A 22,330-nucleotide genomic window follows, 5' to 3' on the forward strand; every position below is an offset into this window, starting at 1 on the left:
TGAAAGCAAGAAGCTATAGCATATCACTTACACCATCCAGGTTTTATAAGGACACTCGATGGTGTTTGCACAAAGATGAAATCACTAAGGACACATTTCTCAGAAAGTATCCACATCGTTAGGCGATGCATCACTGTGTTTTAAATCGTTAAAGCCTAGGAGGAAAAAAAAGCAACTGAACTCCTGTTATGGTTTAATAACAAAGCTTAATAGAGTTAACATATTTCATCTAATCTAAGATGCTAATGATTAACAAACATTATTTTATGCACCATCAGAAGTAGGTTGCCAATAAAACCGACTTTCTCAATAACAACAACAACAACAAAAACTTACTTTTGTTAATGTCAGTAAAGTAAAATGAAAATGAATTATGGTTCTGATACATTAAAGCATAGAAGGAAGAAGCCGTTAGCCTGAGGTCTTGCCTAAGCAAATGGAAACCAAACTTGGAGTCATTTAAACTGACTTAAAAACATTAACCAACCAACCAGTCAATAACAAAAAGCTCAGCTGCCAGCTGGCTGTATGATTAGGGACGCTGAGGGAACCATCCCCACCACCGGCAGTCGCCCAGCTGGAGCCAACGAGAAACCTCACTCAGCTGCCTCCACTAAAAGCTCGAAGCCCCAAGCCCTTTTTTTCCATTCTCCTGCTTCAGGCATGATTCGTGAATTATTCCTTTGCTCAAACAAACTGTTTAAATTTATTTGGCCTAAAATTTTTCCAACCCCTATATCCTAACCCCTAACTGGTAACCCCGAACTCTAACCCTATCTGCTAGCCCTAATCCTCACCCTAAACCCTAACCACACGTTAGTTTCTATGTTTGCACGGATATGTCCGTGTTGAGTATTAAAACTGCGGTACTGGCAGGGCCGCATGAATGGTGCGGATTTTATAGTAACATGTTTGGACTGCGGCCTTGCATTAGCATTAGGTGTTTTCTACCTGAGCACTGGGGTTATTGTATCTGTATTTCAGAGGCAATATCTGCCTCAGGAAAGCTCCATTTGTCTTCTGAGGCTGCTGGGTGCACCTCACACTGCAGCCGCCTGGCCTTGGGCGGGAGAACCCAGGTGCGCAGGGTTCAGAGGGGCTTTTCGTGTCCAGTTTCCCACACAGAGCCCTTCGTACTAGTCTCTGACCCTAAGCAGTCAGGAATGCAGACAGGAAGGATTTTACTCACTGTGGACATGGCCCAGAGTTATCCCAAACTGAGGCTGTGCCCGCTACCTCTGTGCCATGGAGAACGCAGCTCCACAGACTGCCGTGACGCGACGCGCGCCGGCACCGTGACGCCACGCGTGCCGGCACCCTGACGCCAACTGAACAGGCAGGCTCCGGCGCCCCCTGCTGGTGGCCAGGCGGTGCGGGGCCCTCTTGCTCACGGTCCTGTGTCTGCACCCCCCTGATGGCAGTTGGGGTCACTGCAAGCCCCTCTTGCAGTAAAAACCCCGCCCCAAGGTCTGTGCTGAGGAGGATGCAGTTCCACCCTCACAATGCCCCCCAGTTCTATACGGAGGAGAATGCAACTCTGCAGACCTGTGACTCAATGCATGCTGGTGGTGTGACACGATGCACACCGGTGGAGGAGCCTCAAGAATCTGAAAGGTGGGTGTGAGGGCCCCTACTGCGGGCCTGCACTGCAGGGCCCTCTTGCTCACGATGCTGTGCCCACGCCCCCTTCTGGCTAGGTCCACTGCAGGGCCCTCTTACAGTGTGGTGACCGGCATCACCTGCTGGCAGCTGGAGCACTGCAGGGCCCTCTTGCTCAGTGTAGTGGCAATATGCCCGCTGCTGGCAAACAGGGCAGTGCTACATCCTCTTGCTTACGGTGTGGTGCCTGTGCTGCTGGGCACTCTTACTCTCGGTGGAGTGGGGTCACGCCCCCTGCTGGCCGCTGGGGCACTGCAAGACCCTCTTGCCCATAGTGTCCTGGCAACACTCCTGTGATGGGAACTAGAGCACTGCAGGGTTCTCTTGCTCATGGTGTGGTATTCGCTGGGATTACAAGCGTGTGCCACCATGCCTGGCTAATTTTGTATTTTTAGTAGAGACAGGATTTCTCCATGTTGGCCAGGCTGGTCTCGAACTCCCAACCTCAGGTAATCTGCTCGCCTCAGCCTCCCAAAGTGCGGGGATTATAGGCATGAGCCACCTAGCTCGGCCTAATTTTTTGATTTGTCATAGAGACGGGGTTTTGCCATGTTACCTATGCTGCAGGGTTTCCTTCTGATGAGATGAAAATATTCTGGAATTAGGTAGAGGAGATGGCTGTACAGCATTGTGAATGTACTAAAAATGAACTGTACACATTAAAATGGAAGAAATGGTGACTTATACAAATTTTATTTTGATTTATTTATTTATTTATTTATTTTGGTCTGACATTACCCTAGGCTTGTCAGTCAATATTTTGATTTTTTTAAAAAGGACAACGATGAGTTGAAACGTTTAAGGACCTATCAGTAGAAATGGTAAGAAGATAGCGCATGGCTGGGCGCGGTGGCTCAAACCTGTAATCCTAGCACTTTGGGAGGCCAAGGTGGGTGGATCACCTGCGGTCAGGAATTCAAGACCAGCCTGGCCACCATGGTGAAAACCCATCTTTAAAAAAAGAAGAAGAAGAAAAAGACAGCGCAGAAGAGGGCAGGGCTGAGACTCAAGGGAGACAGCACGCTCCCCGCGGCCTCCTGCTGTCTATGGGGCGCCTGGAGCCCTGAGGCCCCGCTCCTGCCTGACCCCCTGCCTGCTGGCTCCTCACCATCTGGCTTCTGCGGCTTCTTCAGCTCCACTGCCCCCAGAGTGAAGGCTGCTCATCCACACTCACCTGGCCTCGGTGACGTCAGCAGCGTTTCCCCTGCACATGCTCTCCAGCTGCACGTAAACAAAGCAGTTGACCCAGCTCCACTCAGGGTCACAGATGGCCAGGAAGTTGGGGTGCAGGTGGCCAATTGTGTACTTGGCCAGTTCTGTCAGAGACTGGCTCACAGCCGCCCCAAAGAGGAAGGTCCCCAGCATCTTGTACATGGCAGCCACATAATTATTGAAGTCAGAGCAGGAATAGAGCTGGTCTGTGGGCACCAGGTAGGCTTCTCCTGCTGAGACCTGCATGTGGGGCAGCCGCAGCGGCCAGCGGAGGTCCTGGTCAGCCCATGGGCCCTTAGTGGGCCTCAGTCCTCCCCATGGGCCTCCCCAAGGCTGCTGCAGAGCTGGGGACTCTAAAGGAGCCCTAGCTGGGCTCAGTGGCTCACACCTGTCAGCCCAGCACTGTGGGAGGCTGAGGCAGGAGGATCATCTGAGGTCGGGTGTTCAAGACCAGCCTGACCAACATGGTGAAACCTGTCTCTACTAAAAATACAAAAATTAGCATGTCTGTAGTCCCAGCTACTGGGGAGACTGAGGCAAGAGATTCACTTGAACCCAGGAGGCGGATGTTACAGTGAGCAGAGATCCTGCCATTGCACTCCAGACTGGGCAACAAGAGCAAAACTCCATCTCAAAAAACAAAAGGGGGTTCCTATTACCCACAAGTACCACTCGGGGCAAGGCTGTGTCCCCCAGCCTCCCACAGACCTCCAGGCCACCCCCATCAGGAACTCAGGGTTAGGCTGTACCCCATCCTGCCCCCCTCCCTGTCCCTCTGAACTCCTCCTGTCTTACAAGAATGACGGTGGCTGTGATGGTGACCCCGGCCAGAGCCCAAGGGTGATGGTGTCTGGACAATAGGGGTACCGGATGGAATCATCCCCACAGTAAAATCCTCGGTTATACGGGGTGTTCACCAGCGACAGGACAGCGAAGGACAGGGAGGCTGGAGGGGGAGAAGGGCCTGGGAGCTGTGAGGTTCTCAAACCAGCTGGGCCATGGGGCCCCCACACCCGCCTTGGCCTCGAGGCCTGCTCCCACCAACAAGGAAGAGCTTTTCTCACAGCATGTGGGAGGCCCAAGCAACACTCCTTTCCCATCACCCTCAGATGAGCACGAACTCCCCAGGCCCTCTCCCCCTCACACCCTCCCTCTATTCCTTGAAAAAACACGGCAAGGCCAGGCGCGGTGGCTCAAGCCTGTAATCCCAGCACTTTGGGAGTCCAAGGCGGGTGGATCACGAGGTCAAGAGATTGAGACCACCCTGGTCAACATGGTGAAACCCCGTCTCTACTAAAAATACAAAAAAATCAGCTGGGCATGGTGGTGCGTGCCTGTAATCCCAGCTACTCAGGAGGCTGAGGCAGGAGAATTGCCTCAACCCAGGAGGCAGAGGTTACAGTGAGAGGAGACCCTGCCATTGCACTCCAGCCTGGGTAACAAGAGCAAAACTTCATCTCAAAAAGAAAAATAGAAAAAAAAGAAAAAACCGGGCAAACACTCACCTCTGGGCCTTTGCACAGGTCCTTCTCTCTGCCCAAAATATCTTATTTTTATTTTTAAAAGTAGAGACAGGGGTCTGATGCTGACCAGGCCAGTTACAAACTCCCAGGCTAGAGTGACCCCCCAGCCTCAGCCTCCCAAAGTGCCGAGATTACAGGTGTGAGACAACGTGCCGGGCACCAAAGTGACTCTCACTTCCGCTCAGTTTCATCTCCCCTCCTGGCTGTCCCCACCGGCGTCCCTCTCACAAAAGGAAAGGTCTGTTTAGCCGTGCGTGGTGGCACGTGCCTGTAATCCAGATACTTGGGAGGCTGAGGCAGAAATATTGCTTGAAACCAGAAAATGGAAGTTGTCTGGCAACAGGGCGAGACTCTGTCTCAATTTATTGAAAGAAAATAAATAAATAAATAAATAAAAATAAAAGGGAAGGTCTGCTCTTTCTCCCTATTGCCCCATGTGGAATTACGCAGTCACCTGTGGGACACTGGACTTAATCTCCCAGCCTCTACCCACCAGCACCAGAAGTCTATAGTGTTCAGGACAGAGACCCTGGAGGCTGCTCAGAGCCTGGCCAGGGCAGATGTTTAATAAACATCTGTTAAAACAGGCAGGACTTATTTCAACCTAAGAGCTGGCCAGAGAAGTTAGGAAAAGGCGAAAGCAGGGGCACAGCGGAGGTGCCTTCATGCTAGCCCCTGCCCGCCACTGACCCTCGTGCCAGGGCACATGCCAGCCACACGGTAACTCAGGGATGAAAGGCACATTCTTCTCAATTCCACGCTTGCGGAAGGTGTCACATAGCACTGGGGCTCCCGGGGCCCTGCTGAGCTGAGGGTGGCCAGGGAAGCCTGAGTCAGTTACAGAGGGCAGGGGCCGGGGCAGCTCCCTGTTCCACGTGGCAGGTGCACAACAAAAGCGCAGGGTGTCTACCCCAGAGAATAATGAAGGCAGGGCGTCTTTGGCCCAGCAGGGCAAGGACAAAAAAGAGTGGCTTTTCTGAATTCTGAGAGTCTGAGGAAGGACAGGGAGCCTCACACTCCTCCCTGCATGCCAGCTGCAAGGGTCCTAGGACACGGCACGCCTTCGATGCTGGCTGAGTCTGGGGAAATAAAGCAGCGAAGACAGCAGAGGTCTGCCTCACAGGGCGGAGGGAATGCAGAACAGAACGGGCAGTGCAGGGGCCCGGAGCCTGGACGGTGCCTGGAGAGGCGAGCGCTGGGGCAGAGCGGGATGCGCTGTAAGAGCCCGGCTTCTGCTGGGGCACAGGGTGGCTGGCGCCACTGTGAGTGAGGGCAGAAACCAGGGAGGAGGCTCCTGCAATTGCCGGCAGTGGACGGTCGGGGTCACAGGCCGCTGACAGCGGACACCAGCCCCTCCCCGCAGCTCCCAGCAGGCGGAGGCTCACACCCGTTGGCCTCCGTTTCCAACCTCCCTGCCCCAGTAACTCCAGCTAAAGACTCAGACACCCCCATGACAACCGGCCTCAGGCTTCCCTCTGCTTGGAAAGCTCACCCTGGGGTCCCTGCAACAGGCACTTTCTCTTCCTTTGACCCCCGGGGGCCTTCCCACCCTCACGCTGCCCCCACAGCCCCGTCTGGAACCTGTGAACTGCACTGTGACGGGCCGCAGCTTCCAGATGGAGGTGCCCTCGGCCTGGCTGCCACCCCTGGCAAGCAGCAGCCACACCCAACCCCACCCCGGTGGCACCTCCCGGCTGTGTGGCCTCCAGCAGGCGACTCCGTGAGGCTGCCCCTCCCTCACAGGCCATTTAAGGGAACCGTTTCGGTTATCTGCATGCTGCTGAGCACCTGGCTGCCAGAAAGTGCCACACTCATGTTTAAGTAACTGGCAGCACAGCTGCTCAGGACATGGCACCCAGGGCTGGCAGACACCCCACAGGACATGGCACCCAGGGCTGGCAGACACCCCACAGGACATAGCACCCAGGGCTGGCAGACACCCCACGGGGACCTCGTGCTGTCCCCTGGCCCCCCCAATGAGGGCCTACTTTGGAGTTTAGAGGGCTTGGCCAGAGAACCAGGAAATGCGCTGGGGAGGAGCGCACCCCTGCCCCCGCGCGGTGACAGATCCGCGGGGCCATTGTCTCTTCAGCCACAGAGCAAACACTTGGCCTTTGTTTCCGGGACCCTGGCGGGAGGCCTCGGGGCGCTGCTTCCTTCACCTGGCCCAGTAACCCGCAGGACAGGTTTCAGTCTCCAGAGGTCCCGAAGGCTGGGACTCAGCTTTTCTCTCCAAGTGTCTCCCCCGACCCGAGGCGCAGGGGTTCGAATCCCACCGACGCGCAGGGCCTATGCCTATCTATTTATTATTATTATTCTTGAGACAGAGTTTACTTCTCATTGTCCATGCTAGAGTGCAATCTCAGCTCACTGCAACTTCTGCTTCCCAGGTTGAAGCAATTCTTCTGCCTCAGCCTCCCAAGTCGCTGCGATTACAGGCACATGCCACCATGCTTGTCTAATTTTGTATTTTTAGTAGAGGTGGGGTTTCTGCATGTTGGTCAGGCTGGTCTTGAACTCCTGACCTCAGGTGATCCATTCAACTCGGCCTCCCAAAGTGCTGAGATTACAGGGATGAGCCACCACACCGGGTTTTGGTTTTTGTTTGTTTTTTGAGATGGAGTCTTGCTCTGTCTCCCAGGCTGGAGTGCAGTGGGATGATCTCGGCTCACTACAACCTCCACCTCCCAGGTTCAGTCAATTCTCCTGCCTCAGCTTCCCGAGTAGCTGAGATTGTAGGCACATGCCACCACGCTGGGCTAATTTTTGTAGTTTTAGTGGAGTCAAGGTTTCACTATGTTGGCCAGGCTGGTCTTGAACTCCTGACCTCAGGTGATCCACCCGCCTCAGCCTCCCAAAGTGCTGGGATTACAGGTATGAGCCACCTCACCTGTCCACTATGCCTATCTCATTGTATTTCTAAAAGGAGAGGGAAAAGAAATAATTTCCATCTTCACAGTAACTCCATAAAGGAGATAATATCATTTACCTTTTACAAATGTGAAACAAAAGCTCCAGCTTTTTTTTTCTGAGACAGTGTCTCACTTTGAAGCCCAAGCTTGAGTGCAGTGGCATGACCTTGGCTCACTGCAGTCTTGACCTCTGGGACTCAAGTGATCCTCCCACTTTAGCCTCCTGAGTAGCTGGGACTACAGGGGGACACTGCCACACCTGGAAAAATTTTTGAAATTTTTTGTAGAGATGGGGTCTTGCTATGTTGCCCAGGCTGCTCTCAAACTCCTGAGCTCAAGCAATCCTCCCACATCGACCTCCCAAGGTGCTGGGATTACAGGCATGGTTGCTCCAGCCTTTTTTTTTTTTTTCCCAAGGCCACATTAAGTTGTTATCGGCTGAGTCAAAAGAGTCCTGGGGTCTGCTGACTCCTACTTCAGTGTTTCTTCAGCTAGACTACAGCCACTGTCATTCCTGGAAGTTGTCTGACAGTGGACTGAGATGGATTATTTGGGTGTGTAACACAAACAGAGGAACATCTCTTAGGAGACTGAACCCTGACGTTCTGATGGGGCCAGCATGTATTCTGGGGAAAGGTTTCATAGCTCCCATCCAGGACCAGCAAATAGGAATTAGGTACCAGGCGTGGTGGCTCACGCCTGGAATCCCAGCACTTTGGGAGGCTGAGGTGGGTGGATCACTAGGTCAGTTCAAGACCAGCCTGGCCAATATGGCAAAACCCCGTCTCTACTAAAAATACAAAAATTAGCTGGGCCTGGTGGTGGGTGCTTGTAATTCCAGCTACTCAGGAGGCTGAGGCAACAGAATCACTTCAACCCAGGAGGCGGAGATTGCAGTGAGCCAAGATTGCGCCACTGCACTCCAGCCTGGGTGACAAAACAACACTCAGTCTAAAAAAAAAAAAAATGCTGGGCATTGGCCAGGTGCAGTGCGATGGCACACATTCGTAATTCTAGCACTTGGGGAGGCTGTGGCAGGCAGATCACTTGAGGTCAGGAGTTCCAGACCAGCCTGGCCTACATGGTGAAAGCCCATCTCTACTAAAAATATGAAAATCAGCTGGGTGTGGTGGCAGGTGCCTATAATTCCATCTACTCAGAGTGCTGAGGCAGAAGAATTGCATTAACCTGGGAGGCGGAGTTTGCAATAAGCTGAGATCATGCCAGTGTACTCCAGCCTGGGTGACAGAGCAAGACTTCATCTCAAAAAAGAAAAAAAGTTGGGTGTGGTGGTGTGTGGTCTCAGCTACTTAGGAGGCTGCAGTGTGCAGATCACTTGAGCCCAGAAATTTGAGCCTTCAGGGAGCTATGGTGGAGTCACTGCACTCCAGACTGGGTGACAAAATAAGACCCCTATTTCTAAAAAACTAATTTAAAAAATTAACAAAATAAGAGAGACAATAGGATAGTATTCATCACCAATAAGAGATCAATCACATCACCCACTGAATCTTGCCAACATGATCAAACTCTAATGGGATGAGCATAAATCCAGCTGCAAATATGCCACAAATACAAAAGACAGAAAATGGGTTCACCTGCACCAGGGAAATCCAGACTTCGAGAAATGCTACAGGCTCAACAGTGTGGAGTCTTCCCAGATCCACAGAAAAGAAAAGGAATAGGCCAGGCAAGGAAGCTCACGCCTGTAATCCCAGCACATTGGGAGGCCACGGTGGGCAGATCACAAGGTCAGGGGTTTGAGACCAGCCAGACAACATGGAGAAACCCCATCTCTACCAAAAATGCCAAAATTAGCCAGGTGTGGTAGCACATGCCTGTAATTACAGCTATTTAGGAGGCTGAAGCAAGAGAATCACTTGAATCTGGGAGTCGGAGGTTGCAGTGAACTGAGATTGTGCCATTGCACTCTGGCCTGGGTGACAGAGCAAGACTTTGTCTCAAAAAAACAAAAACAAAAAACAACAACAACAACAAAAAAAAAAAACAAAAAACAAAAACAAAAAAAACCCGAAAAGGAATAGAGGAGAAACTTGTAGATTTTGTCTTTTTAAAAATTTTAGTTTTTGGCCAAGCAGGGTTGTTCAGGGTTGATCACAGGTTGTTCACCTGTGATCCCAATCTTTGCACTTTGAGAGACTGAGGTGGGCAGATCACCTGAGGTCAGGAGTTCGAGGACAGCCAGGCCACCATGGTGAAACCCCGGCTCTATTAAAGTACAAAAATTAGCTGGGCATGGTCCCATGTGCCTGTAATCTCAGCTACTTGGGAGGATGAAACAGAAGAATGACTTGAACCCAGGAGGTGAAGGTTGCAGTGAGGTGAGATCACACTACTGCACTGCAGCCTGGGTAGAGTTAAAAAAAAGAATAAAATTAGGTTTTGTAGAGACAGAAGTCTCCCTGTGTTGTCCAGGTTGGTTTCAAACCTCTGAACTTAAATGATCCTATCACATCAGGATTACAGGTGTGAGGACTCACCCAGCCAACAAAATTGGGTGATTGAAAGAGGCTTAAAAGACATAACAATGCTTGGGAACAGTTATGGGCTAGAGCTGCATACTAGGGTGGCTCTACTCTAAAGAAACAGAAAGAGGCCAGGTGTGGTGGCTCACACCTGTAATTTCAAACACTTTGGGAGGCCGAGAAGGGAGGATCGCTTGTGCCCAGGAGTTTGGGACCAGCCTGGCAATATAGTAAGACCCTGTCTCTACAGGAAAAAAAAGAAAAAAGTTTTTTTAAAATTAGCCAGGAATGGTGGTGCATGCCTATAGTCCCGGCTACTCAGCAGGCTGAGGGGACACAATCACTTAAGCCCAAGAGGTCAAGGCTGCAGTGAGCCATGATCACACCACTGCACTCCAGCCTGGGTGACTGAGCAAGAACCTGCCTCAAAAAAAAGACGAACAGAAAGAAGCACTTACTGTGAATGTCAGGGTTGCGGAACACTTCTGGAGAGAAGGGAGGGGCTCACATTGTGCCCATCTCCAGCCCCTTCTGGAAGTACAGAGTCTAGTGGGGAAGACAGCAGCACAAGTGGAGATTCAGGCCACAGCACCAGGAAGTTCCCTTCCACCTTCCCGCCTCCTTACCCTTTCCTTTGGGGAACGGGAGCATGATTGTCGTTCTTCTTTGCCTTTCTAACTAGATAGAGCTTCTGATGGGATAATTCATATACAGAATGTATAGCATCAACATCCACAGCCAGCTGGAATTGACAGCTTTTTTGATACCCCAGTCAGGCACATCCCGGATTCCTCTGCTAAGTACATCTGGATGTTGCAGCTGTCCAGGATTCTCAGCCACATGCTTGGTGCCGACTCCCAGATCCTGGAAATCCCCTGACATTGCCCCCAAAAGGAGAGACACAATTCTGCATAGAAATTGTCTCTATGTGTCTTTTTCTTTCTTTCTTTCTTTCTTTCTTTCTTTTTTTTTTGAGAAAGAGTCACTCTGTTGATCAGACTGTAGTCCAATGGTGTGATCTCAGCTCACTGCAACTTCCACCTCCCAGGCTCAAGCAGTTCTCCTGCCTCAGCCTCCCAAGTAGCTGGAGTTACAGGCAACTGCAACCATGCCTGGCTAATTTTGTATTTTTAATGGAAACGGTTTCACCATATTGGTCAGGCTGGTCTTGAACTACTGGTTTCAAGTGATCTGCTCTCCTAGGCCTCCTAAAATGCTGGAATTACAGGCATGAGCCACCATGCCCAGCCATTTCTGTGTCACCCCCCCAGGCCAGCCTCTGCATGTTTGGGCTTGATGAGGCTGTGGCTGTCCAGCTGGCTGCCTGTCATCTTTAGTCTCTGTGTCTCCTTGATTCTTCTCAGCTGCCCACAAATTCATTTTCTTTTCTTTCTTTTGTTTTTTTCTTGAGATGGAGTTTTGCTCTGTCACCCAGGCTGGAGTGCAATGGCATGATCTCAGCTCATTGCAACCTCTGCCTCCCATGTTCGAGCAATTTTCCTGCCTCAGCCTCCCAAGTAGCTGGGACTACAGACAGGTGCCACCATGCCAGGCTAATTTTTGTATTTTTAGTAAGATAGGGTTTCATCATGTTTGTCAGGCTGGTCTCAAACTCCTGACCTCAGGTGATCCACCCACCTCGACCTCCCAAAGTGCTGGGATTACAGGCATGAGCCATAGTGCCCGGCAACAGTTTTTAAACTCAGCCTGAGTGGGCTTCTCTCACTAGAAACTAAGAGCTCTGACCCCTATGGCCTTCTCCCACCCAGCAGGAGGTGTTTGGATGTTTCTGGATCTAAAATCCAAGTGTCTAAGCCTACCAGTAGTTCCAAGTACAGATGGTCACACAACTTTTTGACTTTACAATGGCACAAAAATGATCCCATTCAGTAGAAACTCTGCTTCCAGTACCGATACAATCTGTCTGTTTTTCACTGTTAGTATAGTATTCAATAAATTGCATGAGGGCCAGGTACAGTGGCTCATGCCCTTAATCCCAGTACTTCAGAAGCCTGAGGTGGGAGGATCGCTGGAACCCAGGAGTTTGAGGCCAGCCTGGGAACATAGTGACACCCTGTCTCTATAGAAAAGATAACAATTAGCCACATGAAATTGTGTGCACCTGTAGTCCCATCTACTTGGGAGGCCGAGGCAGAAGGGATCACTTGAGCCCAGGAGACTGAGGCTGCAGTGAGCTATAGTCATGCCACTGCACTCCAGCCTGGGTAACAGAGCAGGACCTCATCTCTTAAAAAATAAAAAAATTTTGGCTTATGCCTGTAATCCCAGCACTTTGGGAGGCTGAGGTGGCTGGATTGTGACGAGGTTAGGAGTTCAAGACCAGCATGACCAACATGGTGAAACCCCATCTCTACAAAAAATACAAAAATTAGCTGAGTGTGGTAGCATGCACCTGTAATCTCAACTCCGGAGACTGAGGCAGGAGAATTGCTTAGAACCTGGGAGGTGGAAGTAGCAGTGAGCCGAGATTGCACCATTGTACTCTAGCCTGGGAGACAGAGAAAGACTCCATCTCATAATAAATAAATAAGTAAATAAAAATTTAAAAGTAGGTAAACTATTGCTTCACGAGGACAGCATTTCTGTTTGGGATGATGAGAAAGTACAGAAACAGATGGTAGTGATTGTTGCACAATATTGTGAAGCTACCAAACGCCACTGAATTGTACACTTAAAGGTGGTACATTTATCCAAGTTTATTATCTATTTCTACAAACATTCATGAAGGCTGGACCCCTGAAATATCAAAGTCATGATCCAAGGTGGGGAAGGGTGAGTGGATTTTGTTCTCCTTTTAGTACTGTTTGGTTTGTTCTCAACCTGAAGTCAGCTGGGCTAACATCCAATGCTTGGTAGGGTAGGTGTATTACATGCATTTGTTGGCTGGGTAGAGTGGCTCACACATGTAATCCCTACACTTTGGGAGGCTGAGGCGGGCAGATTGCCTAAGCTCAGGAGCTCAAGACCAGCCTGGGCAACATGGTGAAACCCTGTCTCTACTAAAAATACAAAAATTAGCTAGGTGTGGTAGGGTGCTTGTAGTCCCAGCTACCCGGTAGGCTGAGGCAGGAGAATCGCTTGAACCCGGGAGGCAGAGGTTGCAGGCAGTGAGCCAAGATGGAATCACTGCACTGCAGCCCGGGCAACAGAGCCAGACTCCACCTCCAAAAATAAAAATAAAAATAAATAGGACAGGTACAGTGGCTCATGCCTGTAATCCCAGCACTTTAGGAGACTGATATAGGCAGACTACCTGAGGTCAAAAGGTCACGACCAGCCTGGCCAACATGGTGAAACCCAATCTCTACTAAAAATACAAAATTTACCCAGTGCTCATGCCTGTAATGCCAGCCACTCTGGAGGCTGACGCAGGAGAACCACTGGAACCTGATAGGCAGAGGTTGCAGTGAGCACCACTGCACCACTACACTCCAGCCTGGATGACAGTGTGAGACTTTGTCTCAAAAAAATAAATGAAGGCCAGGCGCGGTGGCTCAAGCCTGTAATCCCAGCACTTTGGGAGGCCGAGGCGGGTGGATCATGAAGTCAAGAGATCGAGACCATCCTGGTCAAAATGATGAAACCCCGTCTCTACAAAAAATACAAAAAATTAGCTGGGAATGGTGGCACGTGCCTGTAACCCCAGCTACTCAGGAGGCTGAGGCAGGAGAATTGCCTGAACTCAGGAGGCGGAGGTTGCGGTGAGCCAAGATTGGGCCATTGCACTCCAGCCTGGGTAACAAGAGTGAAACTCCATCTCAAAAAAAACAAAAAGACAAAAAATAAATGAATGCATTTTCAATTTAGTATATTTAGTATATTTTCTTTTTTCTTTTCTTTTCTTGTGTCTCCTGCTGCAGGACAGACCCCAGGCTTGCAGTTCTGCAAATCCTGAAGTGTCTGCACTGCAGGACTTCAAATCCACAGCTGGGGGTTGTGGATGATGTTGGAGCAGGAGCAGGGCAGAAGGGACACATCAGGGGTTGCACCTGCATCCACAATGGTAGAGCAAGTTCGTTGTTTTTTTTGTTTTTGTTTTTGTTTTTGTTTTTGTTTTGAGACGGAGTTTTGCTCTTGTTGCCCAGGCTGGAGTGCAATGGCATGACCTCGGCTTGCCACAACCTCAGCGTCCCATATTCAAGCGATTCTCCTGCATCACCCTCCTGAGTAGCTGGGATTATAGGCATGCATTAGCAAGCCTGGCTAATTTTGTATTTTTAGTAGAGATGGGGGCTCACCACGTTGGCCAGCTGGTCTCAAACTCCTGACCTCAAATGATCCACCTGCCTCCGCCTCCCAAACTGCTGGAATTACAGATGTGAGCCACCAAATCTGGCCATAGTTTCTCTGTCCTGCCTGCTGGCTCTGTACAGCCTCAGCTTCTCTTCCCGCAACCCCTAGGTGATAGTGAGCAACCCCCACTCCCTGAGGTTCTAGGTCACCTTCCATGAGAGCCATTACAAGTTACATGGGAACACCAAATACAATCTGGTGAGCTTTGTCCCCACCAAACCTCGCCGCATGTCCCCCGAGAGCTCCCTCTTTCTTCTTCCCTTACCAGCTTAAAGAGCTGAGGAATTTCCAGACAACACAGCCCCTAGCCCTGCCCCGTGGTGGGAAGATGATCAGGCAGCCATCACCTACACACCTTACTTCCTTAAAGTGTCACACAGGTCAGGCGTGTGTGAGCCTGTAACCCCAGCACTTTGGGAGGCTGAGGCAGGTGGATCACAAGGTCAAGAGTTTGGGACCCACCTGACCAACATGGAGAAACCCTGTCTCTACTAAAAATAAAAAAATCAGCAGGCTGTGGTGGCATGTGCCTATAATCCCAGCTACTCAATAAGCTGAGGTAGGAGAATCACTTGAACCCCGGAGGGGAAGATTTAAGAGAAATCTTCCCCAGGTTTCTCTTAAAATGTTCTCATTGTCCTTCTTATCAGCACATAGCTAGCAATTTTCTGACATTTTAGCTGTAGAGTGAATGATGATTGGGGCATCCTAAGAGGAGTTCTAGGGTGTTTCTTTCTGCATAGGTACCTCTTCTTCCTCCTACACACAACTGACATGCACCCATCCACTCCAGCATGAGAAATGCTACTAATTTATAAATTTTTTATGATCCCTCCAGGTGAGCCTTCCCATCATGTTCATGTCTAGCTATCTACCAACTCTAACAGAGCCCACTATCCTGTGTCTTTCCCAAAATAAGTGAAGGAATGATTCATTGGAAACCATAGGAAATAAAATGAATGTAGATGGAAACTGTGCAACTTATACAAATAATCACTCAAAATCATCCTTACACTAAAAATGCAAAACTATACAATTTCCAGAAGAAAACGTAGAATAAAAGCTGTCTGCTCTTGGGTTTGGTAATGAATTTTAACAAACAGCACAAACTGTCAATACACACCAAAGAAAGAATTAGATGGATTTTTTTTTAATATTAAAAGTGTATACTCTGGAAAAGATCTTGTTAAGGGAATAAAAACACAAGCCACATACTGAAGGAAACTATTTGCAAAATACAGATCTGAGAAAGAATTTGTATTCAATATACACAAATATCTTAAAACCAAGTAAAGCAGCCCAATTAAAGATGCACACAAATCTGAACAGACACCTAACCAAAGGATTTAAGAGAAACCAGCCCCTTCAAAAGACTCCACCACTGATATCAACCATCTGCCTGAAGCTGCCTTTCCTTGCCTGATAAGAGATCATCCATGACAGAGAGGGTCTGGAGAGTATACAGTGGATGCACAGAGCCACAGAGCAAGTTTTCATGTCCTCTGCTTCACCTTTTGATGTCAGAAGGCTGAAAACTTCACCCTTTGCCCTGTCATCATGGTAACACTGCCACTTTTTGTACAAGGGACCCATGAGGAAGTAAGAAACTCAACTGCGATTGCACTCATTTCTCCTTTCATAAATATTCATGACTCCTCCTAGAGCTTATTAAATATTTGTATTTGACCATGCCACTCAGCATAAATTTCTGTTTCCTTTATCTCTCCCTTAAAGTGTCTGCTTCTGGCTTCTGGCTGGAGTCTATGCTTCGCAGCCTATTAAAAGGACTACCCTGCAGGCTGCAACTCTTTACAGGAAGTAAATCTCTCACTGGGTTCAGGTGCTCATGCCTGTAATCACGGCATTTTGGGAAGCCAAAGTGGGTGGATCATCTGAGTTCAGGAGTTTGAGACCAACCTAGCCAACATGGTGAAACCCTGTCTCTACTAAAAATACAAAAAATTAGCAACTCTTTACAGGAAGTAAATCTCTCACTGGGTTCAGGTGCTCATGCCTGTAATCACGGCATTTTGGGAAGCCAAAGTGGGTGGATCATCTGAGTTCAGGAGTTTGAGACCAACCTAGCCAACATGGTGAAACCCTGTCTCTACTAAAAATACAAAAAATTAGCCAGGCTTGGTGATGGACATCTGTAATCTCAAATAATTGAGAGGCTGAGGAAGGAGATCTGCTTGAACCCAGGAGGTGGAGGTTGCAGTGAGCCAAGTTCACATCATTGTATTCAAGCCTGGGCAACAAGAGTGAAACACCTTCTCAAAAAAATAAAAATAAATAAAAATGTAAAAAACGAAATCACTCCTTTCCAAATTTATGAACCTCCTCATTCTTCAGTTGACAGTATTACAAAGTTCAAAAGACCATCCAAAGGCCAGGCGTGGTGGCTCAAGCCTGTAATCCCAGCACTTTGGGAGGCCGAGGAGGGTGGATCACAAGGTCAAAAGATCAAGACCATCCTGGTCAACATGGTGAAACCCCGTCTCTACTAAAAATACAAAAAATTAGCTGGGCATGGTGATGCGTGCCTGTAATCCCAGCTACTTGGGAGGCTGAGGCAGGAGAATTGCCTGAATCCAGGAGGCGGAGGTTGCGGTGAGCCGAGATCGCGCCATTGCACTCCAGCCTGGGTAACAAGAGTGAAACTCTGTCAAAAAAAAAAAAAAAAAAAAAAAACTTCCATACTCTCCCATAGAAGTCCTAGAAATTGTCATTTTGTTAATTAGTTTTGATTCGTGAGAACTTGTAACCAAATGAGTAGAAATATTGAAACTGTGGTTTACCAGTTATGTGTCTCCGAATCCGATCAAGCAGATTTCTAAAATTAACCATGAGAATACGTATGCCTGATTCATGGCCAAAATTTTAGGATGAAACCTATGAGATCTCTATTTGTGTTTTTTGCCTCTTAACGTATGTTATGTATATGTGATATTTTCTCAACTCCAGATAGCAATGCAAAATTCATTTATACAATCCTCTAAAAATGTTCTATTCTAACTTAGCTTGGAAAAAAATAAGCATTTATAGATAAATATTCCCCAAACTCCTAGAAATGTAGAAACTGATATAAATGTTTTTCAAGTTAACACAATTTACATAAAACATAGTTAAATAAGACCAATTTAATATTTTTGGTGTAATAAAACAACTATGCCTTCAGAGCTATCACTATTGAATATAAAACAAACATAAATTTCTATTCTTCTTGAGTTCTACTCAAATAAGCTAATATTATACTTACTAGATACTTAAAATCTTTTTTTTTTTTTTTGTGAGACGGAGTTTCGCTCTTGTTACCCAGGCTGGAGTGCAATGGCGCGATCTCGGCTCACCGCAACCTCCGCCCCCTGGGTTCAGGCAATTCTCCTGCCTCAGCCTCCTGAGTAGCTGGGATTCCAGCATGCGCCACCATGCCCAGCTAATTTTTTTGTATTTTTAGTAGAGACGGGGTTTCATTATGTTGACCAGGATGGTCTTTATCTCTTGACCTTGTGATCCGCCCGCCTCGGCCTCCCAAAGTGCTGGGATTACAGGCTTGAGCCACCGCGCCCGGCTCTAGATACTTAAAATCTTAAAGCTTATAAATTGATTCTAATTAAGTTGTTATTCTTATTTTAAAAAACATTATTTCAATAATAATTTATTTACAGTAAATCTGCCTAATAATAGTTTCCAAAGTACTTTTGATAATTTTTAACCTTAAGGTTAAGCTAATTAAAAGATTTGCATTAAATATCTAGATCATTTATAAATAAGATACAATACTAAAACATTAATTACTGAACATAACTAATTCAATTTTATATATACTTTTGTCCCCTATTTTTTATGGAGAGAATAAAGATATTTTGGCCTGTTAATAAACTTTTTTTTTTTTTTTGTCCGCAATACTGAGAAATTATACTATGAGGGAACATCACTCTAGATGTTGGGAGATCGTATACTCATATATTTTCTAATCTACTATAGAATGTTAACACATGACAATTTAAAATTGTCTACTTCCTAGTTTACTCTGGAAAATAAAGATTACTAAGTGTTAAAAATATAATCTATACATAAATAAAATTACTAGAAATAATAGAATAACTAGAAACTCTATGCAAAGTATGCAGGAAAAGTAAGGCAAGTTATGCAAATAAAGTACGTTGTATTTTTTTATAAGAAAAAGTAGACAAAATACACAAGTAAAAAGAGATATCTAACCTTCCCTCTGTTATATTTGAATTGGTAAACTGTTATGTTTTCAGAAATTATATAAAATTCCTGGAAATTTGTCAATGTCCTCCTTATCCATGCTATGTGGTGGTATAGTGTTATGAGTCATATTTTCAATTATTTTAAATGTCATATGCCACAGACAAAATTGAATGTCCTTGTCAATTGTGGTATAATGAACTCTCATCAGATCTTTTGTCATAGTCATTTCATGCTCTTTGTCATTTAGATATTATTTATGCCTGATGCTTTCCTAAAAGCTCCTGCAATCAGCTATGGATCAGAATATTGGTCTCCAACACAGGACTTCCTCTGAGACTCACAGAAAAGACTATGACAGGTACTCTGGTTACAGGCTTCTGATGATATTGCTCAAATAACTTTAAGACCATACACTTGACTCAGTGAAGCTTCCAGAAGTCTAGTTGAGAAACTGATGGGTTCATGACACAGCTAACCCAAGATTCAGCGAGACTGGGATTGAGTACATGGCACTGAATACACTGATGAAAATGGATTATAATTTTATAGCTTCTTTTGAGCACTGCTGGTTCTTTGATGTTATGGTTTCTGGATTTAAGACATCTCTTTCTCTTGAGCTAACGTTATAGATATATCACAACAAATGAGTAGATTACATTTATTTAAATAGAAATGAAGCATTTGTCTTTTTTCTTGACTGATTTCTCCAGGATTTTGAAATTCTTACTGAACACTCTTATTTGCATGACAATATAGTTGTTAGCAGAAGTCCAACAAGAATCTATTCACCTTAGAACAGGACATAATTGGAAACTTTGTTTATATTATCAAGGCTTTTACTGGAATATCATATTTAGCAATAGTGTACCTAAGATCAGCTATGACCAGCAATTTTAAGGAACTAAGGTTGATTTTTATGGACCCAATCCTTACAAAGCAGTCTGAGAAAAGCCAGCCTGATACCTAGATTACAGGATTCACATCTTTACAGGTTAGTAAGAAAGGTCCTTTCTTATAGACCCAGAAATTTGGAGATAGTTTGGGAGCCTCAAGAAGAAAGGAATTCACTCAAAGCTATTAGGACTGCAGCTGAAATTTGATAGTATGTTCTGGGCTTGGCTTTTAGCCTCAATAAGGCCTTTAAAACTCCAATCTGAGATTCTGTAGGAAAACTTGCAGCAAAGAAGCTTGAAAGCACCTATGTGGTCAGCTCCTGTTCTTGCTGCACTTACATAAATAATCAGGCAAAATCTAACAAAACTAGACTTATTTTAAAACAAGAATAATCTTTGATTATCTATGATCAAAAATGATGGTTACTACAGAGAGAAATTTTACGTTTCAATGAAAAACTATAACTCTGCCAGGCATGGTGGTACATGCCTATAATTCCAGCACTTTGGGAGGCCAAGAGTTCAAGACCAGCGTGGGCAACACGACAAAACCCCGTCTCTACTAAAAATACAAAAATTAGCTGGGCATGATGGCATGTGCCTGTGGTCCCAGATAATCAGGAGGCAGAGGAGGGAGGAGATAGAGGGTGAAGTGAGCTGAGCTTGCACCACTGCACTCCAGCCTTGGCCATAGAGCCAGACCCTGTCTCAAAAAAACATTTTTTTAATAGGAAAACTATAGCCCTTGTGGGTTACCAGATTCTAGTCTTGTTTCTTTTCTTTGGGCTATTTTTACCTCTTTGTAAACTGGATCCTGCCATCTGATGAATTTTGTCACACGATGATACACGTGGAACAAGCAGCCAAGTATTGTCTCCCCTATTAAGGTATCTATTGTTAGACAACTTGAAGGCCTCCAACCCTGGAACAAAGAAGAGGAAGGTTTGGTCCCCGAAATGCATAACCAAATTGTAATACATTTATGCAATGGAATACTATTTTGCCATAGAAAGGAACAAGCTATAAACTCACACCAAGACATGAGTGATCTTTCATGCACATTGCTAAGTAGAAGAAGACAGTGTAAGGAGAATCCACACAGTGTGACCTCATTTAATGAGATTCTGGAGAAGAGAAACTACACAGATGGGAAGCCATTGGCTGCGTGGGGTGGGGGTTTGAAGTGTTCCATATGATACTTTAATAGTACATACCGGCCACTATCCATTTGTCAAAACATACAGAATTTTACAGCTAAACGGGTAAATCAAACTCTATTCAAATTAAATAATATTATTCAGGATGTGGAGTATCCCAGTACAGAATCCATAATGTGAAAAATAATTTAACCATGTTACAAATTACAATGGTTTGGATGTGGTTTGTCCCTGCAAAAACTCATGTTGAAATTTGACCTCCAAGGTGGCAGTGTGGGGAGGTGGGGCCTAGTGGAAGGTGTTTGGATTATGGAGATCAATCCCTCATGAATAGATTAATGGCCTCCCATGGGAGTGAGTTCTGTCTGCTCTCACAGGAATGGATTAATTCCTGCAAGAGTAGATAGTCAAAAAGAGTCTTGCTTCCTTGGCTTCCCTCCTGCTTTCACTCTTGCTGTGATCTCTGGTGCATCCCTTGCTCCCCTTCCACTTTCCACCATGAGGCAAAAAAGACTGAGGCCCCGCCAGATGCAACTGCCCAATCTCGGACATTACGGCCACCAACATTGTGAGCCAAATGAACCTTCTTTACTTACAAATTACCCTGCCTTTGGGCACGGTGGCTGAAGCCTTTAATCCTAGCACTTTGGGAGGCCGAGGCGGGTGAATCACGAGGTCAAGAAATCGAGCCCATCCTGGTCAACATGGTGAAACTCCGTCTCTACTAAAAATACAAAACATTAGCTGGGCATGGTGGTGTGTGCCTGTAGTCCCAGCTACTCAGGAGGCTTAGGCAGGAGAATTGCCTGAACCCAGGAGGAGGAGGTTGCGGTGAGCCGAGATCGTGCCATTGCATTCCAGCCCGGGTAACAAGAGCGAAACTCCGTCTCAAAAAAAAAAAAAAAAAAAAATTACCCTGCCTCAGGTATTGTGTTACAGAAGCACAAAATGGACTAAGACGCAAATGTGGGAAACAACTCTCTGAAGGTGTAACGAAAACGGTGCTGACCTAAGTCTCTTTAACAATGAACAGAATCTGTAGGCTGAAGGAAAGTAAACTATACGTCATCATTGGATTCCATTTTATAAATTTCTTTCCAACAGGGATTATGGTGAACAATTGTAAAACCACAGTATCTGTATCTGGAATCAAACAATGAGTTATATAAGTCGCAGATAGTAGGAACCAGGTCCCTCAGTGTTGAAGTGGGAGGTTATAATTTAGCAAGGGGACAAGGGTAGAAAGAGTCATGTGATAGTAGATCAGAGGTGAAGACATCGACATAAACTTGTGTTTAGTTTAATACAGATACATACAGTTCCACATCAAAACCTTCCTAACTAGGTGTGTATAGGTAGGTGACATACACACACATACTTCCTAGCATTGCTAATGAGAGACAAGACACAATGTGTTCACTCAGCAACCAGATATAAGTTTTCCTACCATTCTGAAAGGAATCAGGCTCTTTGAAGAAATGTCTGATACTAGAACTGGGACAGTAAATATATGAGCCAGGATAATCTTGAAGTATCAGAAAGTAAGTAAGTACTAAAAAAAAATTGAAATATGTCAAAGGAAAATTGGAGCCAATAAAAAGAGCTACCGCTGGCCAACACAGGAATGAACTGTTCAACATAATGCTGCAGTGTTTAATACTAACTAAAGCTTCAAGTAATTATCTAGGTGTCTCCATTTGTATGTGTAGGTGAATAAGCAAATGGAGTTGAATAGAAATCTCCTTTGCAAAATAATTCCAAATACTTAATGTAGACACTCAGCCATCAAGAAGGTGGAGCTGACGCCTCACTCCTTGAGTATGGCTTTACATATGTGTGAACTTATTTTTCACATTTTTTTCTTGTGCTGTGGATGTGTCCTGGGTTCATTCTCTAAAATGCTGTTCACCTTAGACCAGAAAAAAAATAATAACCTTACAGATTCTATTTCAATTC

The 22,330-nt window shown here is 46.4% G+C and overlaps 1 pseudogene; it reads right to left on the reverse strand.

The window, feature by feature from the left end:
- Positions 1 to 1,232: 1,232 nt before the first annotated feature.
- Positions 1,233 to 3,971, reverse strand: LOC141580451 (phospholipid phosphatase 2-like; annotated as a pseudogene).
- Positions 3,972 to 22,330: the final 18,359 nt, after the last annotated feature.

Source organism: Saimiri boliviensis, chromosome 11 (assembly GCF_048565385.1).
Source record: "Saimiri boliviensis isolate mSaiBol1 chromosome 11, mSaiBol1.pri, whole genome shotgun sequence".
Classification (NCBI taxonomy): Eukaryota; Metazoa; Chordata; class Mammalia; order Primates; family Cebidae; genus Saimiri; species Saimiri boliviensis.